Source organism: Psammomys obesus, unplaced genomic scaffold, assembly GCF_907164565.1.
Source record: "Psammomys obesus unplaced genomic scaffold, mPsaObe1.curated_primary_1811, whole genome shotgun sequence".
In the NCBI taxonomy this organism is placed as follows: domain Eukaryota; kingdom Metazoa; phylum Chordata; class Mammalia; order Rodentia; family Muridae; genus Psammomys; species Psammomys obesus.
Window position 1 is genome coordinate 3,459,915 of NW_026592403.1, and position 23,129 is coordinate 3,483,043.

Below are 23,129 nucleotides of genomic sequence, written 5' to 3' on the forward strand. Positions count from 1 at the left end.
GTACCACACTTAAAAAGACCTACAGACTCAGATTGCATAAATTAAAAACTAGGATGTATTTATTTTTAAGTATGAATACATATGCACAGGAGTATGCACACTTGAGTACCAGTGCTTATGATGACCAGTAGAAAGTGTTGGATCCCCTGGCTCAGGAATTACAGCTGATTCTTTCCTGCAGAATGTGAAGGCTGGAAAACCAACTTGGTTCTTCTGCAAAACAAGATGCTGTCTTAACAACTGAGTCATCTTACTAGTACCACATATTGCATTGTTACAACCTGCTCTCCAGATTGCACACAGCCTCCATAACAGTATGTATAGCCTACGTAGATATTTATGTAGACACTAAAAGAAAGAAAACAACCATGGGTCATTTAATTGTTACATGGAATAATATGAGATGACTAGAAATAAATGTATTCATATTCCACCAACTTCTAAATTTTTTAGAACAGCTAAGAGTCTAGGAAAGAACCAGAAGCAATGAAAACACAGAATGGGATGACACAGAAACTGTAAACACTAACTATGTTGCCATTTAATAAAACAACTCTATAAATACCTCAATAATAACAAATGTGTCATTTCAATCATCAGTCAGCAGTTTCTTTCTACCTTGAATATTATTTTTCAAAAATTAGCATAATGGGATAATACTCACAGCAAAGAGAATTGATAAGAGCTATACAAGTCCAGGAAAATTAAACGCTATGAGAGGTTTTGACACTCTAGACTTCTAAACACATTTTCTCTAGGTATTTCTAAGTGGCAGGAGACTTATAAGGCTTATTTGGGAAATGAGCAGGACAAGAAGGCTCAAACTGATCATGAAAATAAGAGTAGGGCTTTTCCTCAGGGTTTAGTTTTTACACTAGTTATGGTGCTGCAGTCTTCTTGAGAGAAAAATCAACACTGAATCTAATTCCTAAAAGGGCAGCTTTGTGTATGAGCCCTGGTACATACTTGGAGACACATAATGCTCAGTGGTTATATATATTTTTTGTTGTCTATAGAGGCTGACTTATGACACATACCTCTCATGTTCTTTGGGTGTGTCATAGTTCCCACTGTCATTTAATTCCTTCCATTACTCAAGAACAACTAACTTAAATTCCCACCCTTTCTTTCCTGGGTCATCCACTTAATTAAAATACAAAGTAGACCTTTCATGACTTGAAATCCTTGGTCTCCTTTCCTGGCATGGTGGAGCTCAATGCTCTACACAATTCTGTTTTCTTCTGCATTTCTTCTAGTTGATATCAAAGATCCTGGCTCAAAAGTCATCAGGATCTGGCTCTTTTACAGCAACCAGTGCTGGGACCATTATGAACCTCTAGAAGAATCTTCAGGATTTAGTGTTATCACTTACAAAATTGAAATGAAAGTATTTTCTCCTTTGTAGATGGATTACTAATGTGAACTGCATGTATTCTTCTAGTTTGAACTCTGGTATTTATTATGATGGCTGTAGTCCTCTGGTAAAATGACTATCTTTGTTGGTGTCTGTCAACAAATCTTCCAGCAATGTGTAAGCTGTATTAGGTGAACGAAAAAGCTTAAAGGAGCTTGTGTGTTTCTTCTCAATTTTATTCAGTTTAACATAAATTTACACCGCAAAGGGTCATTCTGGGAGGTGTATTCTGTTGCCTTGTGTTCCTACTTCATGCTTCCTCTGCCCTCCATTGTACCATGAGCACCTGAAGTTCAGCATCGACCTGTACCTTCTCCAGAGGTCCCAGACACTCCAGTTCATGTGTGACACCCAGTAAAATAAACCCTCAGCTAAAGGAACTGGCATGATTCCTCATCCTCTTGGTTTTCAGTTTCTCTCCTCCTAGGTTTTCTCCTGTCTTTCTGTGATTGACTCCTCTGTCTCTCTGAGGTTGCCTTTTCCTCACTTCCTTTTAGCTGCTTTTTTTCCCCCTTAGAAGTCTAGGCCCTACTGTCTTCTTCTGAAAATTCTGCCATCCAATCTCTTTCACTCCTGTTTTTATCTCCATCATGGGGTCACCTCTCATTTGAACTGCAGTGAATTTATGGCAGAGACCGTTTCCTTACCCTGACACATTGCATCAGCAACACTCACAGGACACTGAATCACCCATTCTCATACCTGATTCTTTCCAACATTCCTTCTCTCCTAGAAAGCAAGCCACAGAAACCCAAGTCATCCTTTCATGGTGAGCTCTGTCACCCTGCTCCTCTTCTTCTCTTTTCTAACCATTCTGACTTTCCTTCTAGTAGTAGCAATGTGTATTTCTTATCCTTTCCTTTGTTCTAGGATACTGCTTTAGTTCAACTCTTACCATAGATTTTTCTGGATTGCCACAAAACTTGAGATTTCTTCTTCCTGCCCAGTGAATTACCCTCTTTAGATTTATTGCCTAGATTACTTATTTATGTAACTTATTATTTTAAAACCATATACTTATTATAATTCATGTACTTTTCTCCGCATAGACCTGGCACAGTCAGGCCTCTGTCCTCGCTTGTCAGGTATTTGGACTGGTCCTGATTGGCTGTTCTGATTCTCAGAAACCTTGTGGAAACTTTGTACTTGGTCCAGACTGATGGAAGTTCCTATCATCTCCTTTACTTTCTTGTTCTCTAAAGTGTTTCCATAATGGATACTTACATCTTTAATAAACCCATCCCATTAAGAAAAACTATTTCTGCTAAGTGCTGTTGACCCTTTCAGGAACAATAGTGTTTGTTACTGCTTGTGTTAACACTTACTGATAACTTAATTTTGTGTATGGTATTTGAGGATCACATCCTCTTAGGAAGAGGTGTATTTAGTAGTTTGAATACATGACTCTCTGGAGCATACCTTATTGGATGCCCATTTTTATGTTATGTAGGTCTAGGGAATAGATGAGGTGGTCAGGGACATCCAAGAGCATATTCTAAAGGCTCAGTTAGTAAGACTCTTAAGAAGACCACTCCAGGATCATGAACTTCAAGGGCAGGGTCTTTCTGGTCACGGGGCTCTATAAACCCTCAGTGTAACACACAGTTTTGTAATACTTAAAGGTGGCATTTTATATATACTGCAATGGCTGTTCCATGCCTTTTAGTTTTCTAGCACAAATTTGTATTTTATATTAGCTTCCAGGGAAGCAAGAAATTATTATGCAATATTTTAGCATTATTAAACTCATTAAAATTCGCAGATACACTAACTATATAGATACACTTTTTCAAGTTAGATATAGCATTTGGAACAAAGAATAAGGGTTCTTGAAAGTGCTTTCTAAGAGGTTTAATTACAAACCACAAATAAATAAAATTGTCATGAGAAATTCTAAGGAGAATGTAAGAGGCATGAGCACATTTATCCACCAAAATACTTCTCAGATTTTTGAGGGACAGATACAATTTTCACAATAGATTAAATAGCACTGATAAGTGAAATTGAACTGAAGGTATTAGTGTATTAAAAGTACATCTCCCTCCTCCCCCTAAAAAAGTACATCTCAATATTTTTGTTATAGACCACAGCATGGACTTCTATTGTATATTTTTAATGAATATTTTTAAATGCATGCAAATTCTCAAAGGGAAAATCCCTTAAAGCCACTATTAATAAATACAAATAGAAAGTCCTTCCTTTAAAAATACCAATTAGGACTATGATTTTTGCTTAGTGTTTGAGCATTTGCCTAGTATTTGGAGGTCCTGGATACAGTTCTCTCCTTTGTGTCACCATCATTATCATAACAGTAAAAATAAAATACTTTAATAAAGAGTAATAATAGAACTCTTACATTAAACATTCTGTGTGTGTGTGCGCGCGCGCGCATGCGCGCGCACTCACACTCGTAGGTGTTGTTCATATTAAGGTCAAAGTTTAACCTTGAGGTGTTGGTCCTTGGGAGATAGCCACGTTATTTGTTGAGACGGGTATCACTTGGGGTATGGTCATTAGGCTAGGCTGCTGGTCAATAAGTCCTAGGGATCATTCTCTTTCCACCTCCTCACTGCTAAGATTCAAACCACATCTGCCACACCCAGCTTTTTACATGGATTCTGGGGATCCAATTCAGTTCCTTCTGCTTGTGTGGCCAGAACTCTACAGCCTAAGCTTGTCCACAGCCCTTGCATTAGAAAGCTTTCTTTCTGTAAAATATATCATCACAATCCCATTATAGGAGGATGGTAAACTCAATGAGTGTGCAGGATCCAAACAATGTTAAATATTAATTACAGTCCAGTTTGTTTTGTTTATATTAATGGAAGCTTTATGTCTCTGAATTTTCAAAAAAAGAAAATTAACTCTGCCTCCCGTGTTCCTCACTCCTTCCAACTTTTTGGAATACATGCAAAAACAGTTTTAAGTACAAAATGTACTTTTCTTTTATGCAGTCAGTTTTTCCTAATGACCATTTATGTAAACTTTGCTAATATTGAGAACAGAGAATTCCAGCAGTAACATAAATAGCTTCCAAGAGTTTTGCCCTTGACCCTCTTCCACCAAGGGAATAAGTGTTTCTAATTGCTGTATTCTACCAGTGAGCCATAATCAACACACCCTAACACTGCCATTCATGTTTCATTCCACTGGTCAGCAATTACAGCACTGAAGTCTAGCTTCAATGCAAGCTTATGCATGAAGACAACAAAGGTTCTTTGAGTTACATGGAAGAATAACTAATGTCCCCTAAAAATGTCTATTGACCAGTATGACTTGTCAACAACAAAATCAACTCATCACCAAACTAAGATACAAAATCTAGGAGGTGTCTCTTTAAATGCCTTTTCTGAAACCACTTTACACAAAATGCTAGATATGTTCTCGCAGAGCTCTATTTTTTTTTTTTAACTCTTTGGTATTGGAATAGGAAGAGGAACTACCTCCACAAGTAAGAAAATATGTTCAGCTCCTCAAATTACAGCCTCAAAATTAACATAAATTTTCTGATAATATAATACTTGTTTTTCTCTTTTTAATCAGGTTATGTTTACTTCAAACTACATATTTGCCAGCACCTATTGTTTACATCTATTAAACAGCTTTTATGAAACTGTGTTTTATATAAACTGGCTAATAAATATCTCAAAATGTTTACCATCCTTAGTGATTATACAATTTTTGAAATTTTTATCTTACCCAAGTCAGAAAGGCAAAGATCAGCAAAACTATGGGAAGAAAAGCTGGAGAGGATGTAAGGAAAATGGAGCCTTCACTCACTGTTGGTGGATTGCAAACTGGTTCAGCTATTCTGAAAATCAATGTGGTAAATCCTGTAAAAGCTATAAATAAATCTACCATATGGCCCAGCTGTACTATTCCTTGGCATTTGGCCAAAGAATTCAAAATTATATTTCACAGATACTTGCTCATCCATGTTCCTTGCTGCTCTGTTCACACCAACTAGGAAATGAACACAACCTAACTGTCCTTCACCTAATAAATGGATAATGAAAACATGGCATATATACACCGTGGAATACTCCTCACTGCAAAGGACAAATGAAATCATTAAACTTTCAGGTCAGTCGGTGGAACTAGAAAGGATTATATTGACTGAGGTAATCCAGACCCAAAGAGAAAAATGTCACATGTTTTCTCTTATCCGAGGATCCTAGCTCCAAATCTTCAGATATAACTAGCACATATCCTTCAGTAACTGCAGAAACCAAGAAAGTAAAAGAAACAATTGCCAAGATAGAGGTGGAGGGATGAATAGAGAGTAAAATAGAAGGGTACAAGGTAATATGATCAGAGAATAGGAACTCTGGGGAGACTGAAGAAGATAATACAAAATCTTGAAGGAGGGTAAAATATCAATAATGATTTCTGAAAAACTCACAGAAATTTCACTGCTAATTAGCTATCATAAAATACCTCTAATATACATCAGTGTATACATTTACATATATAGTTTAAATGAAGTTTTCCTATCGAGGCTTACAGTATTCCCACTAAGGACCCATAGACCATCTAACATAAACAGTGATATCAGGCATGAGAAACCCCTGTTCAGTTGTTGATCAGTGTCATCTAAGAGATTTCCTCAAATGTTATAAAACTATTGCTATTGCCCTTGGTTGTCCCGAGAGGTAGGAGGTAAATCACGATTGCTAAAAACATCACAAACTTCAGACTCAGGACCCTGCACACACAAACTTCTCCCTGACGTCTCCTTTCCTGGTATAGAAAGATTCATGCAAACTTCCTAAAGATAAGCTACTGATAGTGCTACCTACTACGTTACTATAAACCACAGCAATCCGTACGGCTTGATATCACTGAGGGTGCAGTAGTGACATACATACCTGTGGTTTTTATAAACCACAAGGTTTTTATCATTGGTTTTAATAAACGAGAAGGAAATTGTGCCTCCTGGTACTCTGTATCTAGGCAACTCTCTGGAGCTAGTGAAATAATTGATGTTGCAGGAAAACCTACAACCACCGTTGTTCTAAACCAGCATAATTCATAGCAAAAATCTAAACAGTTGACTTTATACTCAAATACAAGTGAGTGTATCTCACTCTTCATCAAAAGAACTTCTCTTTGTATCAGGTGGAGACCATTACAGAATACCACAATTCTTCAAAATGAAGACCTGAGGAGCCCAGTCCTGACTAATACATCTAGCTCCTGCCACTAAAGCTCTAGGGTAATTGCAGAAGACTAGGCATAAGGATTGTAAGATCTAGGAGAATAGTAAGTTTGAGTGAGACTGTGTCTGCTGTAAAAGTCAGGGAAGCTACACCAACTAAGTTTCATCAACATGGCTGCCAAAACATGATCTGAACAAGGAAGGATCCAATGGATATGTTAATGTGGGAGGCTGGAAATCTCATGAGGCCTCTGGACAAAGAACTACAGACAAATGAGGAATGCTGAAAGCAGGAGAAATAGTCTTTCCCCAGGAAGAACATTGATTATCTAATACTAAATAATCAACACCTAAAACACACATACAAGTGACATTATGGACACTGAGAAGGCTGTAATTTTGTGTTTAGAGATACATACAGAGACAGAAACACACATGCATGTAACAACAGTTATATAAAAGAAGCCATGAATTTGAAAGAGATCAAGGGCTGCGGGGAGGAAAGGGAAGAGGAAAATGATGTATTTATTAAACTAAAAAATATTCAAAACAAATGAATACCCTGGCCAATTTTTTTCTCCCAAATATTTAATAACTACTTTTGGCCCTTTAAGTATTTTGTAGAATGATTCGTTCTCTTTTTATTTCTCTATTTATAGGTGGTCACCTATAGTCAAATGTCTCTTAGTTTAAATATGTGACAGTTCTAAAGTACATAGAACTTAGTTCTATAGTATGCCATCGTTACCTCTAATGTATTGTGACACTTCTACATTGAATACATGCTAATAAATATGATTACCTTGTGTAAACTTCGTGACTCGAAAAACAAGATGGGCTTTGGGATGCTAATGGTGTGAATTAATTATGTACTTTCTCTCATAATACGGTGTTAAGGAAAGTGCTATATATGTCCAGCATGTGTATTTTATGTTCATTACAAAATAGCCCGAGCTAGTTGTGTCAGCTCAGCCAACATAGAAGTATGTTGGTTCATACTTGAACATACTTGGTTCAATGTGAAACAGTCCCTGTTGGAAAGAGAAAGGAGACTCACAAGATTCAAGAAGCTAATGAAACACACGAGGCTTAGGAAACCCATGAAAGTGAAAAGACTTAAAAGCCAAGGGTAGAGGGAAGAGACTCTCTTAGGTACAACTGTCTGCAAATTGCAATGCAGCTTTTGTGAGAGGAACCATCACCTGTTTTTGGATGGGTCTTTCAGTGCTTCAGCTGCCTTATGATCCTCTAACTGACCTTCATCTATGCTCCTCTATATAACCCCATAAATTCATTACTTACTCAAGCTGGCCTTGCATGGATTCATTGCTTTGGTATGTTGTAGGTGCCCTCTCTGGGATGAATAAACATTTGTACACATCTCCAAGGAATTCACAGAGAATTCTATGGGAATTTGCTAGAATCCACTTGATAACTTCCTCCTTAGCTTGAATTTCAGGATGAGGCGGGTGTCTACAGATGATTGGAATGCCTTTTCTTGTTAGAAAAGTTTTGCAGAGGGCAACCTCTTTTCATTTTTCTTCTCAGCTGCTAGAAATCTGGGAACAAAATTGAAGACACTACTGTAGTTTCCAATGCCATCAAGTAGGAGAATAATTCTCACATGTTATTGGTTGGAATCCAGCCCTACCACAAAAGACAAATGAACATGTGGAAAACAGCCACATGCTTGCTTGCTACCATTTATCTTCGACTGCCAAGCCACAGAGAGGGAGCACATCTCAACAGGTGGCTTTGGATGGAATTCTTGAGTATAGCATCCATATTTAAAGAAGCTACAAAAAAAGGCAGGATTTTAGAAGAAAGATACAGCTTTCTATATATCCCTGTTTACCATTTCCAAACTCATAGGGTCTAAAATTATACTCAACCTTAACATCAGGTACGATCTTCTAGGAGTGCAAAAGCATGGTCCTTTTTACATCTGTAAATTTGTTTTCCACCTTTAGGCAAAGAGAGTGATGTAGAAATTTCTCCTGTAGCCACTTAAGGTGTCCAGGTCACAGTCACAGGTACTTTGGGAAACATACTCTGGCCTCTTACATTCCACACAGATAGAAATCTTATAGTTCAGTTAGTTTTAGATGATCTTTCAGTGCTTTTCAAAAATCTTCAAAGAATGTTTAGATATTTACCTTATAAACTAAATCCCTTTAAATCAACCTTTAAAAGGTTGAAATTTTAAAAGCAATTAAGACCAGTTATGCTTTTGTTATGGTTGTGTATTTAAGCCATTCATCTCAAGCAGAGGGTGGGATTTTCTCTTCCTGCCCCCCATCTTCAATGACACACTTAGATTCTTATTAAATGTTTGTCTAAGTGTCACAAAGGGAAATTTTCTACTGCAAAGGTAGCAGAATTGTACTCCACAGAAAAGAAACAGGAACCTTGCACACATGCAAGATACTCCCAGGCTTACCAGGCTTTAGACAACTTTCACGTCCTGCAGGTCACTTTGGAAAAGCCTGGGTTGGAAGCCTGACCTCTTTTTCTACTTTTTACTGGGACATGGCCTCCAAGTCATTGTTTGAATCACCACTAGGGAATGTTCTGGACCCCAAGCAGTGCCCCCTTTGGGAATCACTCCTTCTAAGTTGAGTTCTTTTCACATCTATATTGTTTAAATCTCTCAAGGAAATGACTGTCCAGTTTTCCCACTCATTGTTCATTTGCATAGTCACCCTGGGAGGTCTGAGTCACTGTTTTCCCACTACATACTGTCAGCCTTTGTTCCTTTCATATCCCCTTGTGTAACCTCCTCCCTATTCTTAACCTTCCTGTTCCACATTTCCTGCTGTGTCAGTAGAGGGGAAACCCCTTTCTGTGAGGTTCATCTCTCTCTCTCTCTCTCTCTCTCTCTCTCTCTCTCTCTTCTCTCTCCCCTCTCCTCTCCTACTGTTCTTCTGTCTCTGGCAAGACTGAAGGAAATGACAATGTTCTTTCAGCCAAGGCAAAGAAGATAAAAATGATCACTTTGGTTTTCTGCACCTGCAACTCATTATATAGCATTCCATCTTTATACAAACTTTACCTCTAATTTAGCTACTGTGCTATAATCAGAATGCATCTATTAATAAAGTGTCATTATTGTCCATTTGTATATACAAATGCCTAATGTCATTCTCCCTCCTAAATTTGAGAGAACGTGCCTTTCTTATTACAACATTCAAAGAAGAAAAACCAGGCATTCTGGGATACATAAACAGAACATTCGAGGGCACTTAGCAAGTGCTCTTTGAATGACTCTAGTAAGCAAAAAAATAAGTCAGATATTAAGTCAAATCTTAACAATATCCCTGAAACACAACAGGAGCACCAATTCTTCCTGTCACAGATGTGTTAATCTAGATGCCTGCACAGTTCTGCTGAGAATTTATAGTTGCTTTTCCTAACTTGATGGTGTGAGATTGGCCTGGGCACCCAACCCAGAGTCAGCAATCTCTGGGGTGGCCTATCACCTGCTATATTGCTGTAGTGCTCAAAGATGCTCTGATCCACTGATCTCTTTATTTTGTGTCTGTTCTGTCTCAGGAATTTGATCTCAGAGTGCAGAGAAAAGAGGTAATTAGCAAAGGAAACTGCAAAACTAATGACAAATACCATGAATTTTTAAAGTGCCTTATCTCTTCTTGTCTTAAGAGACATTAATTTCCTGATTGATCTTTTATTTCTGAAAGAAAATTACTAAAGTAAAATATCAACACTAGTTCTAAAACTTGAGTTTGTTTTGCAATGTTTTGATTGGTGATCTTTGTTAAATCTGATAAGCACAGATAAATGATTCTTTTTCCATAGGTAAATCTGAAGAACAATCAGCTAACTAAAACAATTTTCTTGTGATGTTTAACATCTACCTCAGACAAAGGCCTTGCAAACTGTTCTACAGTGGGTTCTGAATGCAATGAACAGATACTTTAACTGATAGGTGGTGCTACCAGCTTCACTGTGTCCTCCTCTAACAAAGAGAAATGGATTCCTCTATACCATTGTTTTCAAATTTTAAGGAGCATCATGGATGATTCATTCTTAATTTCTTGTGCATAAAATGCTAGACTATGGCAAGTTTTTTAAATACTTCAGGTAATTCATCATGTTCTTATCAGCAGTTCTCAAAGAGCTCATCTAAAGTAGGAATTTAGTAAAATATTAAAAAAGGTGACCTTGGCATGTCCACATGTTCAATACAGTGTGGCTTTGTCTTGAATGGGTGACTACTAATATCTGCATGAATATTTGCTGTGTCCAGTCTCATGGCTGAGCACTGACATTGTTGTTATATACATATATATATATATATACATATATGTGTGTATATATATGTACATATATATATATATATATATATATATATTCAAAGGATGGGTGCTGTGATTGCATTGAAGTAATGAAGTAATAAATTGAATTATTGAAAAGATGTGTTAATATTCCCCTATTTTGAATTCTCTGTTTACCTATGTATTCCATTTTTTTTTAAATTGGATATCTTGGTTTGGTGATGTTTAACTTCTTACATTCTTTATATATTTCGGATATTAGCCCTCTGCCAGATTTAGGGTTGGTGAAGATCTTTTCCCAGTCTGTAGGCTGTCATTTTGTTCTGACAACAATGTCCTTTGCTTTACAGAAGCTTTTCAGCTTCATGAGGTCTCCTTTATTTATTGTTGATTTTAGAGCCTGTGCTGTTGGTGTTCTGTTCAGGAAGTTGTCTTCTGTGCCAATGAGGTCTAGGCTTTTCCCTACTTTTCCTTGTAATAGGTTTAGTGTGTCTGGTTTTAAGAAACACTTAAAGAAATTCTCAACCTCTTTAGTCATCAGTGAGAAGCAAATAAAAACAACCCTGATATTTTTTACCTTCCACCCATCAGAATGACTAAGATAAAAAAATCAAGTGACAGCACATGCTGAAGAGGATGTGGAGAAAGTGGAACCCTCCTCCATTACTGGTAGCAATGTAAACTTCTACAATCACTTTGGAAATCAATCTGGCGCTATCTTAGACAATTAGGGATATTGTTTCCTCAAGATCCAGCTATAGCACTACTAGGCATATATCTAAAATATGCTCAAGTATACAAAAAGGACATTTGCTCAACCATGTTGGTATCAGCTTTATTCATAATAGTCAGAATCTAGAAACAACCTGGATGTCCCTCAACTGAAGAATGGATACAGAAATTGTGGTACATTACACAATGGAATACTACTCAGCAATTAAAAACAAGCCAATCATGAAATTTGCAGGCAAAGATGGGAACTAGAAAAGATCATCCTGGGTGAGGTATCCCAGAAGTAGGAAGACACACATGGTATATAATCACTTATAAGTGGATATTAGACACATAATATAGGATACTCATACTAAAATCTGTACACCTAAAGAAGATAAGCAAGGAGGAGGACCCTGGGTAAGATGATAAATCCTCACTCAGAAATCCAAATGGGGAGGACATTGGAAGAGGGAGAAAACAGGGAACAGGACAGGAACCTACCACAGAGGGGCTTTGAAAGACTCTCCCCAACAAGGCATCAAAGCAGATGCTGAGATTCATAGCCAAACTTTGGGCAGAGTGCAGGCAATCTTATGAAAGACGGGAAAGATAAGAAGACCTGGAGCGGATAGGAGCTCCACAAGGAGATCAACAGATCAAAAACTCTGGGCACAGGTGACTTTTCTGAGTCTGATACTCCAACCAAGGACTGTGCATGGAGATTACCTAGAATCTTTGCACATGTGTAGCCCATGACAGCTCAGAGTCCAAGAAGCTTCCCTGGCAATGGAAACAGGTACTGTTTCTGACATGAACTCAGTGGCTGGCTTTTTGATCCCCTCCCCCTGAGGGGGGAGCAGCCTTACCAGGCCACAGAAGAAGACAATGCTGCCAGTCCCGATGAGACCTGATAGGCCCTCATCAAAGGGAAAGGGAGGAGAACTTCCACTATCAGTGAACTTGGGTAAGGCCAGGGGAGGAGATGAGGTAGGGTGGGATTGGAAGGGATGAGGGAGGGAGCTACAGCTGGGATACAAAGTGAATAAACTATAATTAATTTAAAAATAATTAATTTAAAATTAATTAAAGAAAAGAAAAGTTGTGTTGAATTTTAATCCTAGTATCCTGGAGTTCAACTATATTTGGAAGTGCAATACTGAAAATATAACAAATAAAGATGAGTTAATTCTATATAGATATTGGATACCTCATCCAGTATGACTATTTGCCAAAAATAATAGTAGAATATAGTAGTGAATCCATATAAAGGTGGATACAGAAGCTTAAGTTTTGCATCTTTAAGCTAAAGAATCCCAAAGACTTTGCAGAGACCAAAGAAAATGAGCAGAAGAGCAGAGAATAGATTTGACACTTATTCGTACCTTTCTTTCAGACTCTGACCTTTAGAACTGTGAAACAATGCTATTCTATTGTGTAAGGCACTAAGCTTGTGGTTTAATATAACTGACTTGGGAAATGATTCCATAAAGGAGTAAATTATTTTTTCTTTATAACATTAGTACATGAAACAATGAAAGTCAAAAAAGACAAACAACTCTGTAATACAAACAAAATGGTTAAATATCTGTGTCTTGTACTGTCTCTAACTCACTCAATATTTTGTGTGTGTACAAATTCATTCTACTGAGATCAGAAATATATTTCACATTGAATCTGAAAGTGAATTTACACACCTCTTAAGTCAAACAGAACAGAACCAGAAAAACAGACAAAGTAAAGGTGATAGGAACATGTAAACAAGTAACATTATGTAGACTACGCAGGTTACACTTTGAAAAAAAAAAATATATATACATATAAATTAAGCATGTAACAATAATTAGCTAATATGAGGCAATAAAAATGAAAGAGCAAGGAGGGTTATATGGAGGGTTTGAAGTGAAGAAAGCGAAGGGGAAATGATGTAATTTATACTTATAATGTCAAGAAAAAAATAGATTAAAAATGTGTGTTTATTTTTCTTTGTTCTTGTCTTTCTTTATTCTGATTTGGAATTTTTCTCCAAAGGATCACAAAATGGAATGTTAATTCTAATTTAAATTATTTTACACAGTGAGTCGAAGAGCATACACACACACACACACACACATATATATATATATATATATATATATATATATGTAGAGAGAGAGAGAGAGATCTTGACATTCCCTCATGGGATTTTTTTATTAAAAATATCTACCTAGTATAAGTAGTTTAAAAATATTTTTTCTCAATATCAATTTATATTTTCAAATAAAGTGTTGAGGCCTCAGTTGGTTAAGCATCAGTGTTGCAGTCTTTTGACCATTTGAGGAAGCCAAGTGTCCATTTGGTTGCTTCTGGTGTTTGCGGATATGAACCTGAGTAAGATCTATAAACCCCCATGTTTCCATATGCTCCAATCAAACTTGTCAACTACATATGCCATTCTGAATTTATCTCTTCCATCCTCAAACTAGAACTATGGACTCATACATTCAAGACAAATGCTGTGTGGTTGAACTATATGATGGCCCATGCTAATTATTAACATCTAAATATTGGGAAATCTAAAAGCTTTGTGCATCGCAACTACTCCAGGCATTTACATGCATTTATTACTCCTGAATAAAGAGAAAGAATGCTGAACACGCAACTCAAAAACTAAAATAAGTAAATAATTGAATTGGGGTGATCATAAAAACAATCAAGTTTTAACTCCTAGTCAGCTTGGTATCTTGTGTTAGGAGCAATATACCATCTTTGCTTGCTGAATTCTAAAATTTATATAAATACGTAAGTTAATGAAAAAATTCAGCAGCTTGGATCTTGGTGGGTAAAGCACTTATGTAAGCCTAAGAATCTAACTTTTGATGTCAGTACTCATAGAAAATCTGGGCATGGCAGCATTCATCTGCAAACCTGGCTCTGGGGATGTGAAGACAGGAGGAGCCTGAGAGCTTACTGGCTAGGCAGTGTACTTGAATGACAAGCTTCAGGTCCAGTGAAATGCTCTGTCTCCACAAATATGGTGGAGAGTGATAAATACATTCAACACTAATGCCTGGCTTTTACAGGTACACACACAGTTGAGCATACCCCCCCACATACTCATATACCACACACACACACACACACACAAACACACACACAACACACTTACTAATGATGATGATGATGATGAAAAATCCATTTGATTAAATTAAAATTATATTCTCAAAAATGTTTGCTGTATCAGAATTTATAGTGAGACATACCCTTCAGCTCATGAATTTACTTCTACTTATCAAGAATTTTTGAACAACAACAACAACAAAAAACCCCATAGACTACTTTAGGCTTTTAAAGATGAGTTGAAAGAACACCAACTTATCATACTAAATTTTCCCAATAAGGAAAATTTCCAAATTTATCCATAACATCAATAATATATGTCGGGCTGTAGCAATATGAGGCAAGAATATAAAGGCAGCAAAGAACACATTTTCTTTTCCCAAATTATCTTCTAAAGATAGCACATATAGTAGCTATCAGAACGCTTTCTAATTTTGAGTTTATATGAAGTATGAATTATTGCTGTGGGTTCCACTTCGTTTCTGCAGTTTGGGAGTTTCTTATAAATGTCTGAAGAGTGAATTCTCAGCCATCATTCCTTCTAAAAAGCAACGCTTTCAAATGTCTCTGTTTTGAGTTGTGTTCAACACTGAACCAAAGGTTCAAAACATCTATCATCATGCTAGTTGGCATGGAGCCTCTCTTAGGTGCTGCAAATATGAACTCCAAATCAGCAGAAGATCTGGAGGTGACAGGACTGGGAAATTTATTATTCCTGATCTAAAGTGTCTAATATTGAAAAAAATGGGTACAAATAATAACGCAATCACAATGATTGCTTAGGAAAGATACAGCTTTAAATGTACACATGTGCCAGATTTATTCTCTGTGGTGACTGTCAGCTCTAAACATGATACTGGCTATATAAGCATTGAACTATTGCTCCATCCATTAAACCTTATTCTGCTTGGACTGTCATGACCAAACACCCCACACAATAGACGTCTTTTCCCCCTGCCCCCATTTCTAGAGGAAGGGAAGCCCAAGATCCAGGTGTAGTATTGTGTACTTTCTGGAGAAATCTCTTTCTAGGGTACCTGATGCCTAAATGTTTTAATCTCTTTGTTTTGATTTTTTCCATCTTTGAAAATGCCATGCATGAATACAATGTATCATGGTCATATTCATCTCACTCCTCCCTTTCAACACATCTAACCCTCCCCCAGCACATCTACCAACTTCGTTTTCAAGTTACACACACACACACACACACACACACACACACACACACACACACAGAAGTACATTCACACACACAATGACTCAGTGCTGCTGGAATGCACATAGGTGTAGGACAGACACTGGGGTGTGGGCAACCTACCAGTGTCCAAAACCTCCAAAGGAAAGTAGTTCTTTCTCCTCAGGTGCCTATCAGCTGTATATAGCAGCAATTTCCATCCTGTGGGTCAAAACCCCTTCAGCAGGTGGAGAGGCTATTTCTCAGGAGTTGCCTAAGATCATCAGACAGCACAGGTGTTTACACTATGGTTTATTACAGTAACAGAACTGCAATTAGGAAGTAACAATGAAAACAACTTTTGGGTTGGTGGCCACCAAGGCAGCAGCATTAGGAAGGTTGAGAGCCACTGTTCTATCCCTTTCACATAGGGGTGAAGCCTGCAGGTCCTCTCATCTATTCTTGCTAGAGTTTAACTACCTTGCTTTTGTGCCTGTGTCTTGATATAAATATCATTCTCCATTTGCCTTATTTTCTTGTGTATGGATAGTATGTACATGCACGTTCGTGTTTATGCCAGCACACATTTTGTCTGCAAGGCAGAAGACAACGTCAGTTGTCATTTCTCAGGTGTCCTCCACCTTTTTATTGAGTCTCAGTCTTCCATTGCTCTAGAGCTCACGAACAAGGGCTGGGCTAGCTGTGCAGCAAGTCTCAGAGAATGTCCTATCTCTCTGGCTAGTCAGTAGTGGGGATGTAAGCATATACCACCATGCTTGACTTTTTTCCGCAAATTCTTGGGTTAAAGTTAAAGCACACAAATCTGGAGTAAATGTTAAATTTCAGCCTAAAGTGTGACTCTCAATTATATATTTAATTAGTCTCTGTTAAAATTTATAGTCATAATACAATTTCTATGTTTTGCAATGCAATATCCATTTCCTCTTAACTCACACACTTGAAATAAGAAGATAAATAATAGCTAAATAAAATTTTGCTTTATTATTCACTTAATAGATCTTATTTCCTACTTTAAACAATTTACAGGGATATGAATAATTTAACAACATAACAATTCTTTCCAAATATTAGTTCTATTCCCAAGTGAATCTAGACTTACCAAATTGTGTTGTCATCTTCCCATCTATGTTACATAATTTCTGGTAGACAAAACCAAAGGTGGCATTCATAATTAGGTAGAAAGTTGATCTAGAAAGTATAAAGTTCCCCTTCATATTTAAGAACTGAAAACAGTAGTTTTTATTTTACAACTGTTTCTACAATAGAGCACTTTTTATTATCAATTTTTATTGAATCAGGTGTTGAATGTTTTCAGTTTTGTTTTACACATTAAATTAGCTTGTATTCTAGCTACAATATTATGTGTAAAATATAATGTACACAGAAGTGTGTATAATAACACAATCACTAAAACATCTCAGAGCAAAGAAAAATCCGTTGTAATGCCCCAAGGGGTAGTTATGGTGAGGAATTCAGAGACCACAGTTCTGAGCCCCTCCCTTGGTACATGCTGTCTTTCTTACATTATGGCCATACTTACTTAGCTTCCCCTTGGTTTTCCTGAATAAACAAGCATTTAGTCTGCTTTTTTCTTTAAATACATGCACTCATGACGTGGGTACACTTTCACATTGTAATGAGCATAAGCAACCATGCCCTTGCCCATTCATTTTCATTACTGAGCACTGTCCCGTTGCTTTGGGACTCCATAGTTTAGCCCTTCTATAATTTTTGAACTGTAGTTGTATCTTCATTTTGTCAGAGTTAAGTTTGCTATGTAAACAATCTTTTAGGTATATTCAGCTGCAAAACATCAATAGTTCTTCTAGAGTGTGTACCAAGAACAGATTTGTTTTGTCAATAGAATGTATAGCATTTTCATAGTCTAGACATTGTGTGCTAATTGTCATTCCCATTCTAGTGTATGAACATTTTACTGGTCTTCATTGTCGATTATCTTTATCACCCATCTATCCATCCATCCATTTATCTATCTATCTATCTATCTATCTATCTATCTATCTATCTATCTATCTATTCTATCTATCAATCTATGCATCTATCATCTACAGATCTATTTATAATTTACCTATGTAGCATCAATCAATTAATAACTCTGTTATTTATCTATTTATCTGTCTATCTATCATCTATTTTTGAATAGTTAATTTTAAGTTTTAGCTCCTGTGAACAATATTTGTTTAAGCATAGATACACAGACACAAATATCTTTTTAGATTATACTTTGGATATATACTCTATATTGGAATTGTTGGATTACAAGATACCCATATGTTTACTGTTTAAGGATCTCACACACTACTTTCCAAGGCTGCAGTGTAATGGAAGACAAGAGTGACAATGTCTATATACCACAACAACATGTTCTTTCTGGGTTTGCTTTTGAGACACATGGTAGCTATGTGAAGTTGCACCTTTCTCCTTAGAGTCCTAATTATATATTTGTAATTAGCAACTTAGTGGCTTTTGTGTTTATCAGCCAATCCTATGTCTTCCTTGGAGAAATGTTTATTGAGTTTTTTCATCTTCCTTTGGAGTCCCTTCCTACTTATCTCTACTTTCTCGGGACCAAATCCTCTCATTTTACTGATATCAGTTATTCTTATATTCTGCTCACTTTTCTCAAATTTTTTGACAGCAACTTCCAGCCCTGTTCCATTTTTTTTTCCTGAAACAGATCTGCTCAGCTAATTTAGTGTTAACTTTTAAATTGATTCTCTTGATTTACTGCAATTATCTAGTAGATTGATGATATGGCCATTGTGTATGAGTATTTAAAGCATACTTTTGTTCTGTCCAGTATGGTCTGTAGTATAGAAGTACAAGTCTCTCAGGAATAGAGATTTATTTGTTATGAGGACATCCCCAGAAACTTTGTTGCTGACTAGCTTTCTTGGAGAATTGATCTTAGAGTAGCCTTAGTTACGAAACATTGTCATTAATTTTTTTTTCTCCACAAGTCGATTGAGCCAATTTCAGCATTATCATTAACGTAATTTGTACTATTAATCAAGGCAATGGCATCAACTTTCTAACTCTGATAGCGTTTCTATGAACTCACATTGACACAATTGGTGTAGATTTAATTATTTTCCTGTTTTTCTTTTTAAATAATCTTGTAAAAGCTGCCTACTTAAGTGAAAAGCAATTACACATACTGTACTGGTAAAAAGTTGATTTAGATTATATACTATATCGCTTTATATGCGAATGTACAATCATATATTTAAATAAATTGAAAATATATTATTAGTCTGTGTCACCTTTTATACCTATATATTGCTTGATACTCATTTATTAATCATATAAATTAATAGACATTAAATATGTATAGTTTTATTAAACTGATAACTTGAGAAAATATCTCATTGTGCTCATTCCTCTTTCTAATAAAGCTCAACTTGTTTTGGAATGACTCAGGATTAGGTTGTCATTTCACAGGACCGTACCATTCTACAGCATTCTGGCAATAGCATTGTTAAAGATGGAAAACCAATCCTTAGACTGCAGCTTTGAAGACTTCACGCCTTTGATAAATAGGATGTGTCAGCTACTTCATTTCTAGGGGATTTTTTTTTCCTCTTATAATTTTCAGGAGGAATCAGGTTGTAAATAAGCCTACACACAGGCAAATGGATTATACAAGTTGGCTCAAGCAGCCCTGCTAAATTTTATACTTAGTAAATAATAAATGAAGATACTAGGATGGAGAAGTATTAAAGAGACAGTAGTTCTGTCATAGAAAGACCTTTCTGCTGTTAGAGATGGACTCAGTTCTGTGAAAGTATCTAGAAAACTAAAATGCAGCAGAGCAACTGTTATGAACTGAGTTACAAGCGACTAATACAGTCAATGTGTATAGTGCTATTAAAGCTGACAGTAGCGCTTATTTTAAGTGGAATTCTTTACATATAATCTTATACACATTGTTTGACAGTTTTGGAAGCAGGTGTCAAAATTTTATGATTATTCTCATTAATACACCAGTTTAATAAAAACAATTGTTCAAATAAAATGTCTCATTGAGCTTAACCAGTGTTTACAAATGTGACTCCTTTAAGGAAGAAAAAAGATAACAGCATACCAAGGATATGTTTTGTAACATATGCTCTTTGATATAAAAATGTGTGCTTTGAAAGAATAAATCCCTATGAGTATATAAATTGTGTGGCTTACACCAGCAGAAATCTATTTTCTCACATCAAAGGAGCTTAAAACTCCCAATTAAAGTATCACCTGTGTCATGTTTTTCTAAGGTTTCAGGTTACAACCCTTTCTTGCCTTAGTCTATTTTCAAGTGGTGACCATCAGTCAACCTTCACTGTCATTTCTGCCCTATCTTCACAGTACCCAGTTTCCTAGTACTACAATTATTCTACATTAAGGTACTGCCTAATGAATAATATGTTTATATTTGTTCATATATACCTCAGGCCTCCTCCTAAACAAGATATCACAACCCCGCTTAAAGCGGTTTGTTTCTTGAGAGACATAGTTCAGTACACACTATGGTTCTATTCTGTAAGATGACGAAGGATAGCAACATGTCCCCTCGACCCTATTGACGTAAAAAAGACAATTTCATTATTAAAATGTTTTTTTTTTCTCTTTGAAATAAGGACTTGCTTTTTATTTACTTTCAAGCACCAAAAATACTGTCTATAAACAAAAGTACAAAAGTGATGTACTTTTGTTTATAGAGTGATTAGGAATTTTTTTATTATTATTATTAGTTACATTTAATTAACTCTGTATCCCAACTGTATTCCACTCCCTCATTCCCTCCCAAACCTTCCCTCCCTCCCTCATCTCCTCCCTGCCCCTTTCCAAGTCCACTGATTGGGGAGGACCTCCTTCCCTTTCATCTGACCCTGTTTTATCAGGTATCTTCAGGACTGGCTGCAAAGTCCTCCTCTGTGGCCTAGCAAGACTGCTCCTCCCTTGGGGAATGGGGAGGTCAAAGAGCCTGCCATTGAGTTCCTGTCAGAAATAGACAGAAATAGTGCCTTACTATGGGAAACCAATTGGTTACTGAACTACCACGGGCTACATCTGAGCAGAGGTTCTAGGTTATATCCACACATGGTCCTTGGTGGAGTATCAGTCTCAGAAAAGACCCCTGTGCCCAGATATAGTTGGTCCTTGTGGAGCTCCTATCCTTTCCAGTCATACTAACTCCCCCTACTTTCATATAATTCCCTGCACTCTACCCAAGGTTTGGTTATGAGTCTTAGTATCTGCTTTGATACACTGCTAGGTAGAGTCTTTCAGGGGCCCTTTGCGGTAGGCTCTTTTACTGTTACTTGTTTTCTCCTATGTTCAATGCACCTCCCATTTGCCTTTCTAAGTGAGGATTGATCATCTTATGCTAGGTCCTCTTTCTTGTTTATCTTCTTTAGGTGTATAGATTTCATTGTGTTTATCGTATATTATAGGACTATATGAGTGAGTATATACCATGTGTGTCTTTCTCCTTCTGGGATACCTCACTCACAATGATCTTTTCAAGATCCCACCATTTTCCTGCAAATTTCATGATTTCCTCATTTTTAATTGCTGAGTAGTATTCCATTGTGTAAAAATACCACAATTTCCTTATCCATTCCTTCGTTGATGGACATCTGGGTTGTTTCCAGGTTCTGGCTATTACAAATAAAGCTGCTACAAACAGGGTTGAGCAAAAGTCCTTATTGTGCACTTGAGAAAATTTTGGGTATATGCCTAGGAGTGGTATAGCTGGATATTGAGGAAGCATTATTCCCAATTGTCTGAGTAAGCGCCAGACTTCCAAAGTGTTTGTACCAGTTTACATTCCCACCAGCAATGGAGGAGGGTTCCCCTTTCACCACAACCTCTCCAGCATGTGTTGTCACTTGAGTTTTTTATCTTGGCCATTCTAATGGGTGTAAGGTGAAATCTCAGGGTCGTTTTGATTTGCATTTCCCTAATGGCTAATGAGGTTGAGCATTTCTTTAAGTGTTTCTCTGCCATTCGATGTTCCTCTGTCGAGAAGAGAATTCTCTGTTTAGCTCTGTTCCCCATTTTTTTTTTTTTTTTTTTTTGCTGGTAACTCCAAAGAGAAATTTACTTTAGCACAAACCATAGTCATCAACCTAAATTTGAGTAATTTCATAGCATAAACCACGGCTTTGTAGAATGCTTTTTTTTTTTTACATTTTTTTTAACTTTTATTAATTACACTTTACTCATTTTGTATCCCCCCATAAGCCCCTCCTTCCTCCCCTCCCGGTCCTACCCTTCCCCCTTTCTGCATGCATGCCCCTCCCCAAGTCCACTGATAGGGGAGGTCCTCCTCTCCTTCTTTCTGATCTTAGTCTATCAGTTCTCATCAGAAGTGGCTGCATTGTCAGGGTTCTAGGTTATCTCCACGGATAGTCCTTGGTTGGAGTATGAGTCTCTGGGAAATTCCGTGTTCAAATTTTCTTGTTCTGTTGCTCTCCTTGTGGAGTTCCTGTCCTCTCCAGCTCTTACTATTTCCCACTTCTTACATAAAATTCCATTCACTCTGCCTGTCAGTTGGCCATCAGGCTCAGCATCTGCTTTGACAGTCTGCACAGCAGAGGCTTTCAGAGGCCCTCTGTGGCAGGTTCTGAAGGTTGTTTCCTGTTTTCTTCTTCTGGCTTTCAGAGGCCCTCTTTAATTGGATTACTTGGTTTGTTGCTTCTTTAGTTCTTTATATATACTGGATATTAGCCCTCTGTCAGATAAAGGTTTGGTGAAGATTCTTTCCCAATCTGTAGGCAGTCGTTTTGTTTTGATGACTGTGTCTTTTGCTCTACAGAAGCTTTTCAGTTTCATGAGATCCCATTTATTGATTGTTGCTCTTAGAGCCTGTGCTGTTGGTGTTCTGTTCAGGAAAATGTCTCCTGTGCCAATGAGTTCTAGGCTGTTCCCCACTTTTTTTCCAACTGATTTAGAGTATCTGGTTTTATGTTGAGGTCCTTGATCCACTTCGACTTTAGTTTAGTGCAGGGTGATAAATATGGATCTATTTTCATTTTTCTGCATGTAGACATCCAGTTGGTCCAGCTCCATTTGTTGAAGATGCTGTCTTTTTTCCATTGAATGGATTTGGCTTCTTTGTCAAATATCGAGTATTCATAGGTGTGTGGGTTTATTTCTGGGTCTACTATGCTGTTCCATTGATCCTCCTTTCTGTTTCTATGCCAATACTGTGCAGTTTTTATTACTATTGCTCTGTAGTACAGGTTG